Source organism: Macadamia integrifolia, chromosome 4, assembly GCF_013358625.1.
Source record: "Macadamia integrifolia cultivar HAES 741 chromosome 4, SCU_Mint_v3, whole genome shotgun sequence".
Lineage (NCBI taxonomy): Eukaryota > Viridiplantae > Streptophyta > Magnoliopsida > Proteales > Proteaceae > Macadamia > Macadamia integrifolia.
In genome coordinates, this window is record NC_056560.1 from 11,604,078 (window position 1) to 11,616,002 (window position 11,925).

An 11,925-nucleotide genomic window follows, 5' to 3' on the forward strand; every position below is an offset into this window, starting at 1 on the left:
GTAAGACATTGCGTATGCGGTTGTTATTACACAAATCGTTTAACTGTTTACTATGATGTTGATCAATTCAAAATTATTATCATGTTGTTAACCAATGTGAAGAAAACGAGGTTTATAATTTCATATTGTTTATTTATTTTTATATTTGTTTTGTTGAAACTAAACAAATAGCAACCTCCACTAAAAAAAAAAAAAATATATATATATATATATATATATAATAATAATTAAAAAAAAATAATTGTATCATATCCATATGAGAGTGACAAACACATTGTCCCTCTGTGGTATGCTACATCGTGCAACACCAATAGGGGCATGGGAGGGGCATCATACAAAATGGGGCAAGAGTCGTTTCAAAGGGGGAAGGACGATAGCTTGTGGTTCGTGGATGATAAACCCACCCTTTTTCCATGTTCGTTTAACTATGGAGAGGTTTTCCTATGCCAACAATGTGAGTGATATTTATTTTAAAGATTATATGGGTAATTCAGTAAATTTACTGTTATGAGTTTCACTATATAGTTGTAATGATTTTTTTTTCTCTATATGTAATATGAGAAATGTGTGAAAACGAGCGTTGTAACTCTATTCTCCATCAATAGTAAAGTAATATCGAATCTCATCTCATCATGTTCATTTTGTGTTTGTTTGTTCTTATTTTTCATGATTTTTTGCATTATTCTAGGATTACATTTGTGCAATAGGTAGACATGAATACTTGATTCTTCTATGGCTATATGTTAGCATCTATTTTCATAAATCGAAAAAATGATTTTTTTATTTTTTTTATAATTTATGAGAAAAATCATAGAATTCTCCCACCCCTTTATACCTATTAAATTCTCGAAGTAGATGAACAAAGAGTGTATCGTGAGAATTGAGAACCACACTGTTGGCATATGAATATTTGTTTTTACACTTGAATTATTTATTTATTTTTCTTCCATCTCCACTACAGCAGTAATAATTTTCTTGTGATCAATAAGGTAAGGTTCAAAAACTCAGGAATGATCATGAAATCGATCAAGATCGATATCATTTTGGTCTCATTGTGGATTGGTCTCGTTTTGACTGTGTGAACTCTAGATAAATCAATCCCTATTTCGGCTTAAATAGCTTTTAAAGAAAAAGGTTCTCTAAGCTTGAGGTAAGTTCTCTTAGTGGATTATTATATTAATATTATAATTTTCTTAATAAAAGATGATAATTAACAAATCTTTGTGAGAGGATGACCATACATGTGTATCGGAATCAGAAAGTTCAAGATCGGAAATCAGTCGATACTCCCCGATCCAATCCGACTTTTTGAACCCTGGGCAGAGGTGGTAATATAGAAAGGTCGAACAAGTGCGTAACTGAAAAAAGGCTTAGAAAAGGGGGTGTTTTCGTCATCTCGTTCTAAAGCCGAAAGAACAACGGATCGTTTCGCGTGAGTAAGGCTATTTTAGTAATTAAGTCACATCTAGGGATGACTTTTTTTTTTTTCCTGTAGACTAGGGATGATTTATTACCGGCCAAATGAGCTGAGATGGTGTGACGACGTAACCATTAAAAAACAAAGACCGTTGTAAGTACACGTGTGTGGTTCGATGATGTCTGATTTGATGATGAGACGCGTTTGGATGGTTTGCAGGTAAATGAGGAGGACGTGGGCAATTTTAAATCTTCCGTTGCACACAACCTCGCCGAAATCGCAAGCGAAGACGATTGATTGAAAAATCGGGGCCCACATGGCCTCCATAAGATATGCTTCTTTTGGATTACGTATTTACGTTACGGGTGAGAAGGGACAAATGCCTCCTTTTTCAAATTTCAATATCCTAACACTTAAAAAATCTTCAATTATCCCAAGGCTGTGTTTGGAAAGAGTGGCTTATGTCTGAGGAATTCTCTAACATCCCATGCGGATCCGGATCTTCCCCATATAGGCCATCGCCCATAAAGTACCTATAAATGTTTATCTACACGACATGTGGAGAAACAAATCCAATAGTTACCTTAATCCATACCCACTTAATCCTATTCAACCCAAACCACCCTAAAATCGACTTAGACCCTGACTAACAATCTTACCTCTTGTCGTCAACTGTGTCCCCATCCATGGCTGTTTCGTTTCTCGATTTATTTCTTTCTTAAATTTCATATTTTCTTCTTCCTCTTGTTCTTCTTCATCTGTCCTTTCTGGTTCTTCTCTTGCTGTTTCTTGTTCTTTTTTCAGATTGTTTCATAGTTGTATATGCATAGAGTTAGTTCCAATACTAGCTAGCAATCTTTCTTCTTATGCATTTGAATTATCGTCTGAAGTATGTCCTCCTCTTTTTTAGTCGAATTCCCTTCTTTCAATTTGACAACAACATTAAGAAATTTAACACAAGAAAACCCTACAACCTTAAGGTCCTTGTGGGTGATGATGAACCTGAGGAGGCCTTGCTTTTGAGGTTTTGGAGGGAATAATGAATAATTGAGTTATTTAGATATGTTATAGGAGAAGATTTTTTTAGTACAAGCAAGTTGATAAGAAAAGGAAGACCAAATAATTCTTAATTAATTATACGGTTAATTAAATGGGTGAATTAGAATTGCATTGATCGGTTTGGTCCACTTTAAAGTTTAGAAATATGTTGACCCAACTTATTATGGTTTAAGGTTTTAGGTGCAGGGCAATATTATAAATACTATGTTTTGGGTCCCTATAGCTATGATTCACTCTTCCCCACTTTACCAGTAAAGTGAGATAATTCAGAAAAGTATGAGGGGTTGTAGAAGATTTATAGCCAACATGAGGAAACTGTGAAGAATTGCATCGATCTTCTTTCGTATATTGGGTACAATGTACAAATCGATCATCTATGTTTTGATTCAAATTCGTGTATTAGTTATATGTATGGGAACCACTTAGGACCTATATATTGTGAAACCCCAAAGGTTTTACAACCTCTAGGTGGAATTGAAGAAGCTATTATTTTATTGGGCTCCCTGTTATTCTCTCTCTCTCTCTCTCTCTCTCTCTCTCTCTCTCTCTCTCTCTCTCTCTCTCTCTCTCTCTCTCTCTCTCTCTCCCTATTGGTGATGGATTTAGGAGTTTGGTATTATGAGGGAGTATTTTCTCATTTTGTTTGATTAAATGTATTTTTGTCTTAAATCCTTTTTGAGCCATAATCCATTGTGAGGATAAACCATTTTTCTACTATGTTGATAATTTTATTTATATGTAGTTTTGTCTCTCATTCGAATGTCCTAGTGTTAGCAAGCTCTGTTCGAATGTTCGTGATATTTAGCAAACTCTTTTCATTGCTCTATTTATGATGTTGAGGAGAAACATAACTCTTTTCATTGCTCTATTCATGATGTTGAGGAGAAACATGTTAGGTTCCAGCAAGCGGTTTGTTTGTTGCTTTGTTTGTGAGGTTGAGAAGAGGTAAATTGTAAATATGAGATTGTTAGTCAGGTTTGGGCGAAATTAGGGTATCGGGTTTAGATAGAGTGGAGTTAAGTGGATAAAGAAAAAGTTCTTCTTCTCCTTTGTTGGATTTGTTTCTTTCACATGTCACACACATAGACCTCTAAGGCACTCTATGGGTGATGGCCTCAATGTAGAGACCCTAGATCCCTAACATAACCCCCTGACCTCTTTCTCTCAAAGTTAATATATAGGGTTTGGAAGTTTGTTGCCAAATACAAAATTCCCATCTTATAATTACGCAACGAGTGAGCAGGATGCTTCCACACCCTCCATATCTCCAAAATTCTTTCTCATAAACTAATTTCATCTTCTACCAAAATAAATCTAATTTCATGTTTTCTCATATATCTGTTACTTTCATCCCAAGATTCGATCAACTCCCTCTCCCTCTTTTTGTTCCTTAGTGGAACTCTACTCCACTCCATGTCTTCGTCTCCCACAAATTGAATTGCTTGATCTTTATTATAACTCTTATTTTTCTTCGTCTTCCTTCGTGTTAGGATTTTTATGTGGGCTTAACTGATACCGATTATTCCATTGGGCTCAAGCAATAATAGACTCACTTTGATTATGAAACTTCAAGTCCAATCCATTGTGGGAATGAATTAGGGTTTTAGTGATTCTATTACAAATATAAACTAAAGGTCCTCGTAGCCGTCACTTTAACACCTTCATGGTTTTGGAAGCACGGACTCCCCTACAGGAATAATGCATGTGAGAGTATTCCAAGGGTGAAAGGCTACAGAATATCTTAGCGGCTGGGACTCCATTGTGTAGTTATTTGTTGCAATCTTCATGGGACTAATCTTCAAGCACATGGGAGAGAGTTACATGATCAATACTTATGGAACTTCTAAATTTACACACGTGTATTATTCTACTTCAATTGATTATCATGTATGGGGTAAATCTATATGTTTGTATGTTCTTAGTTCATGGACTATACCCATGATTAAATATTTTATCATTGGTATATGATTATTTTATTATAACATCAATGGGGTTATTCATATGATTCTATGATAAATAATACCTAGTAATTGGTATCAGAACCAACCCTTATGGTGTCAGAATCAATAAAAATTTGATTTTGTGTAGGGTTTTGGGTCACAAATCATATAAATTATAATTTTACCATCACTTAAAGGTCCCGGATAGAAAAACTTTATTCACAAAAGTTGTAGAAGACGAGAAAATGATCGCGACAGTATGCCGCACGTCACCGAAAACCTCCAGACGTGCCAAAATGCACCGTAAAAATTTTACTGTTGGATGAGAGGAATTTTTTTTATTTAAAAAAAAAAAAACTGCAGCGACGAGTCATCGTCGGGTCAACTCGGTAGGGTTTTCCAAGTTAACCTGGAGGTGCAATGGGTCAACCCTTGGCCAACCCTATTTGACTCGATCAAAGGTTGATCGGGTCATTGACCATTTGCCTGAATATCGGATTTTGACCCAGATACCCTACCCAAAGACACCGAGTTTGACTCGAATTCTAGACCCAAATACCCATATTTTGACCCTTAACTAATATGTCAAAACCGGATTAGACCTCTTAGCCAAACCGGTTGGTTTGGGGAAACCATGTTGATTTTGATCTATTTTTTCTACAATTTCAAATGGCTTGTACAGGCAAACAGTGAAGAAATTTTTACCCTTATTTTTTACGTTGAGTCCAATTTTTTGTGCTCTTCATTTTGATATATTATGAGCCTATTTTTTGTCAACTTTTATGATTTGTTTTGTATAAGTTACAAGTATGGATGTTTTATGATCCTTCATGATTTTTCTATTTATTGGAATAAATAAAATAAAATCAACTCATACATTACTTACATAACAAAATATAAACTTGTTTATTATTGGTAATGATTGTTTATTTTTTTGTTTATGCATATTTTTGTATTCATGCCTAAATAATCCCACTTTTAGCTATCATAATGAATTTGTTGAATATTGCAGTAAGATTGGATGGAACCCACCAAAGTGGTAAAGTTCAACATTATTATAATATAATACAAATCAAATATCTTATTTGTTTGAAAAAGCAGAGAATAATGGTTGGTAACAAGGTTGTTAATGTTCACCCAAATGTGACATTATCAAAGAGAAATTAAAGTTAAAGCAAGTGAAAAACATAATAGGGATTTCTCAACCTATAAGATGTTGTCCATCCAAATATGACGATTTTTTTTCGAAAGTTATAAAAAGTCTCGCAATAATAGCAAAAACTTGAGTGGACTAGTATGTTTCAGACCCAAATGTCAGAAATGTAGTTTCAGTTGACACTCTTGAAGTAATTGATAATTGAGTATTGTAATGTTTATTTTGTTAATAGTTACATACTTGTTATTTTACATGTAAATTGATATTTTGTTCATATTTAAATAACTCACAAATTTAATCTGTCAAATATAATTACAAACTATTGCAGTGAAATTGATAGAACCCACCAAAGTGGTAAAATCTAAGATTACTGCAATAAATTTGTAACTCAAAGGTTTTATCTTATTTTTAAAGACATAAAAAATTGTTAGCATAAATTAAGTAATGCTACTTTCAAAGTTGAAAAGCTCCCACGATCATTGTAGCTTTTTAGTGAACCAGTGCATTCCAGACCCATAAGTTGAGAATGTAGTTCGGTTGACACTCTTATTACATTTTGTGGTTAGTGATGCAATATTTATTTTAATTTTATTGATGTTACATACATTAATTATATATTTAATGAATTATTCTTCATTGAGTTGAACCATTAAACCGAATGTCTTTAAAAGTGGTTTGAGAATATGGAGGTCTATATATGCCTCAAATACCTAGTTTTCTATACTAGGAAAAACAAATTAATAGTTTGGTATTATGCTTTTAAAGCAAAGATTTTTACCGTAAAAGGTATTAGACAGTTGATCAATGGCAATAGGGTGGATGGGTGTTTCATGACTATGACCATAGGTTATAGGTTTATTTAATGTGTTATTTTTGTATTCTGATTTGATCAATTCGGATTTGTTAGGTTGGATTAATATCGGTTTTGATCAATCCAATACTAAGTTCTCAAATAGTGTCATTGTTCTTTGAAAAGATATTTATGAACATTAATTGATTTTTTTTTTTGGTTATGTTAACAAGTTTATATGTATGTCACATTTAACGAATTATGTTCTTCAATAAATAGATTAATTTATGACTGATCAAACCAAATGGGATGATAGAAGTATGGATCTTAAACTGTTTTATGTGGTTCGACCAGTGGGAGGATAAATTCGGTATACTAAGTTGCTAGTGGGAGGATGTTATTAGTAGAAAGTCAGTATACTAGGTTGCTAGTGGGAGAATAAATTCAATGTACTATATTATTTTTCATGCAAAATAACTATTTTAAATTTTGCATTGATTTATTATTATTATGATATTGAAAAATTATTCATGGCTTAAATATATAGTAAATTCATATTCATATCATTTTGCACTTGTATGTTTTGTTTGAAACACCCTATGATGGATAAATATGTAACAATTAAACTGGGTGTGAGTTTCAACACATTTTATACTGCACAGTACATTTATAGGAAGTTATGAAATGATTGGGTGGAATCCATCAAAGTGGCACATCATATTATTTCATAGTTTTTTCAAGCGCAGTAAAGTTGGTGACATTTACCCAAATGTGATATCATCAAAGTCAAAGAAAATACATGTATGAAAATAACTGTAACATATAGGTTTATATGTCTATATGTGATAAAAGTAATTGTATTTTCACATAACATTTGGATTTACAAGAAAACCAGTGCATTATTATCCCAAAATATAGGAATGTAGTTACAGTTGTGACTCTTGTATGTTATTTGCTAGATGTATATTTATTGTGTAGTTTATCTGCCACAAGAATATATAAAATTTTTTAGTCCGGTTATTTGGTGTGTATGTTTCATACCTGAGATTTTTAGGGTTACTTGATTTGGTTTTAGTTCTCAGATAACCCAAACAGGTGTTGTTGCTGATCAAAGCACAACTGAAGAAAATTAAGAACAATTTTGTTGCCCTAATAACTTTATAATGATTTTCTCTTAAATATTGTTCTCTAAATTATTTATGTATATTTATGCTTCATTTGTTTGTGTTGTCCCTAATTGTGTAATAAACACATTAAAGCATACATTTTTATACATATATTAATCTTAAATGTGAAAAATAGAATAAGAATGAGTGAAACCCACCAAAGTAGTATATTCAATTCAATTGTGTGTTTCACAAGGCAAATGTGGTATTTTTTCAAAAGCGATGTCACCCAGATTTATCGACCAAGTGCTTAAGAGCCATGTTTTATGACATTGGTGTTATTAAGGTTTTTGACATGCTTAGTTGTGGGAGTTTTATGATCTTATTTAACCAAGGATATCAAGGTGGCAAAAGATAAAGTTTAAAGGCGGTACCTGCTAAAGTTTATTGGCAGTGCTTAACCAAAGTAATTAATGATAAGTCAATGTAATTGGCGGTATTTCACCAGGATTCGTGATGTATAGCAGTATTTAGCTAAAGTCTATAATTTATGGCAGTATTTAGCCTAAGTCCAAAGAAGTGGTGGTTTATTACAAGAGATTTACCAAAGTAAGATATTAATTCAAGAAAATGACGATTTGCCTAAGTGTTGATTAATATCAAAGTTTACTACCTGTGAGGTTTCCAATGTAGGCCGATCTTTAGACCAAGAAAGGACCTATAAGAAAATATATATTTCATATGATCACAGGTATGATATAATTTCCTTATATATATATATATATATATGTTTCCAGGCGATTTGGATTAATAGTTTTCTATTGTTTGTAACATTAGATAGTTATATGCCATATATTGAAGTGTATTTTCTACTATTGTTCAACAGTAGAAATTATTGATTGAATGAAAGTTTGTTTGAGTGATTATTAAGTCTTGGGATTATTTGACTAGGTGTCAATAAAAAGACATTAGTATCAGTGTAGCCCAAGTGGGAGATTGTTGGGTGATGCGGTAAAATTTGACCGGATGATCTTTATTGCAGTTCCTGGTGTTTTAGTCAATCTGCATAGAAGAGATGACAGGGGAGAATCGGGTTGATCCCACAGGGGATTCTCCGATGACTAAGTCATATATTTCCACAATAGATGCTCAAGAGAGCTTTTACAGTAAAAGAAGAAGTGAGTGATCGATCCCTTATGATAGAGGTTTACCTTGGTATTTATAAGCTACTGATGGAGAAAGAAGGAGATGCATTTTGTGGAGAGTCATGTTTAGGCTTAGAGTCCTTGAGGGCCGTGGCTTTGTGATTTTGAGAATATTATGGGTTACAGGGCATGTTCTGGGAATATTACCCGTTGATCTCGGAGGTATAAGTCGTGAGAGGGGTGGACACCTCTGATGACGTGTAGTGGATAGAGTCATGCCTCCATGATCAGGGATCATGTCCCTTGAATGTAGGAGTTGATGTGTACACATTTTTGGGTGCTTTAATTGATTGTGCTGAGTCGAGGTGATAGGTTGATCAAGTCGAGGTGAATGGTAGCACTGCCTGATGGAGGGCATAGGTGGCAGCACGGCCTGATGTAGGGCCGAGATGGTAACAAGGCCTGATGTAGGGCAGAGGTAGTAGCACGGCCTGATGAGATGCCGAGGTGGTAGTACGACCTGATGGAGGGCCGAGGTGGCAGCACGGTCTAAAGTGATGCCAAGGTGATAGCACGGTCTGATGAGATGCCGAGGTGGAAGCACGGCCTGATGAAGGACCGAGGTGGAAGCACGACCTGATGGAGGGACGAGGTGGTAGCACGGCCTGATGAAGGCCGAGGCCGTAGCACGGCCTGATGGAGGGCCGAGGTGCAACATTAGTCAGGACTTTCCCTGCCCGTGCCGTGGTTGGGAAGAAATATCCTCATCATTGGAATTTTTATGTGGACTTAATTGATACCGATTGATCCATTTAGCCCATGCAATAATAGACCCACTATGATTAGGAAACTCATAGCCCAATCAATTGTGGGAATGAATTAGAGTTTTAGGGATTTTATTATAAATAGAAGCTAAAGGTCTCTGCAGCCGTCACTTTAACACTTTTATGGTTTTGGAAGCACGAACTCCCTCATAGGAATAGTGCATGTGAGAGCATTCAAAGGGTGAAAGACTACAGAAAATCTTAGTGGCTGCGACTCTCTATTGTGTAGTTATTTGTTACAATCTTCATGGGATTAATCTTTAAGCACATGGGAGATAGTTACGTGATCAATACTTATGAAACTTTTAAATTTACACACAAGTATTCTTCTACTCTAATTGATTAAAATGTATGGGATAAATTTATATGTTTGTGTTATTGGTTTAGAGACTATACCAATGATTTAATATTTTATTATTTGTTTATGATTCTTGTATTCTAATATCAATGGATTATTCATATGATTCTATGCTAAATAATCCCCAACACCTCGACCCTATATATTTTGTAGATTCTCTCCCCTCCCTCTCTCTTTCTCGATATTTTCGTCTTTTAACTCCAACGGTAAAAAACACAAAAGAAAAAACTAGAGTGGAGAATGGGAGATTCATCACATCTTGGATCTTCCCTCCTATTTTTAGGGTCATAATTTGGGGCTTATTTCTCCAAGTCCTAAACGCTTCCCTTATCCATTCCCCACCCGAGTGTCGGACCCCGCCCATTCGACACCCTAACGTCATCTCGTTTATCGACGGTACGACCTGGATCTTCCCACCTGTTGCAGCGCCGGCGCCGGAGAAGGTAAGAGCTACCTCTATCGGTTTCTCAGTCTCTTCCTGAGAAATGATTGTACTGTGATTGTCAAAAACGGGTGAGGCATGGGGAATACATGTTTCTCTTTCCAGTGTCTAATGGATGAAAGGAATCGAAGTTCCATGCTCCCAATTACTAGAGAGAAACCTGTATTTCTGTAGATTGATATCGAAAAAATATCGGAACCAGATGGCGTATTTTTTTCTGTGGGTTGATATCGATGCCAATTATCTTAGAAGCTCATCTTGCTTCTGCTTCTTTTGTGCATATAATTCCGGATTTTCTCTTGCTCATTCTGCATCCTATTTGCCTAACTGATTGCTAGGGTTCTGTAAATTGTGGAGATTGTTCCATGATCCTGGGTTGTTTACTTGCATTGATACCTTCTTTCAACTAGAAAATGGTTGCACACAAAATGATTTAGCCCAAGGAGATTCAGGTTTATACTTCACCCTTGGGTATTATCAAGGAGATCTACTTGGGTATGACAGTCATATTTGCAGTTCCCAACCAATGGAATTATGGAAGAGGAAACAGTGGGAAGGGTTGTGGAATTATGAGACATGTTATAACAAATTATAGAAAGGTGAGATTAGTATAGTTGCATAAAAGTTCCCCTGCTTCGATGTTCATATTCTTTTGATACCTTCAATATCATTTTGTTCCTTTCAATAGACTTTTTATGTAGGATGCATATCAGCATGAAACTTGGTTGACTCGGACCAAGAGAGAAGAAATTATATTTACCGGGTGCTGAAACTTAGGAGTTGCTTGAATTTGTTGTATGTTGCTTATGACCAGGATGATATTCAATATTTAAGAAAGGGTAAGTCATACATGGTGAGTAGAATTTTTTCTTTTAATATATGGTGCTTGCATTTTGGAGTTTGAAATGGGTTGTGGAATTTGGAATGAGATGTGGAAATTTATAATATTTTGATTTGATTTTATAGTTGTTTTGAAATTTAGATGCAGGCATTTACATAATAATTCCTCAATTTGTGTGTGCATGTTGCTGTTTTTTTTTGGTTCCATATTTGAAAAATCAAACTATTTTAAACCTGTACCATCTGTTTTTGTTTATTTTTCTATTAACTGAATGTTTGATCGTCCCTTTCAATTTATAATCTGTTTTAAACTCACCTTACCAAACTTGGGCCTAAGGATGTGTTTGATTGGAGAGAAATGAAGGGAAGGGAAAATATTGTATACACAAAACTAAAGTGGAAACATTTGCAATCATTATCACCCATGATGCTGTGGTCAACTCAAAAACATTCCAAATCTGGTTATTAAAATTCTTCGTTTTGCTACCAAATACTTCGAACGAGTAAAAAAAAAAAGAAATTACACCTGAAAGTATAGTTAAAAAAGATGGTAGAGTTTTAAGTAGGGTTGCATAGTCATGATTACAACAATTTATTTATCTTCTTTAAATTCATTTCACTTCTTTTACTATCATTTTACTTGCAACCAGACCGAACCTGAAGGAACAGGCAACATGAAGTGCCAGCCGTTGAGCAACTAGACAACTCCGACCCGGCTGAGACCTAAGGTGTGACGAGCAAAAGCCAAAAAGCACCAACTGGCGATTGACCTCATCCAAACATGAACTTCACTATCAATAAGTTGGTGGTTTATCACTAGCGGCAAGATCATCATCTTCCTCCTCCTC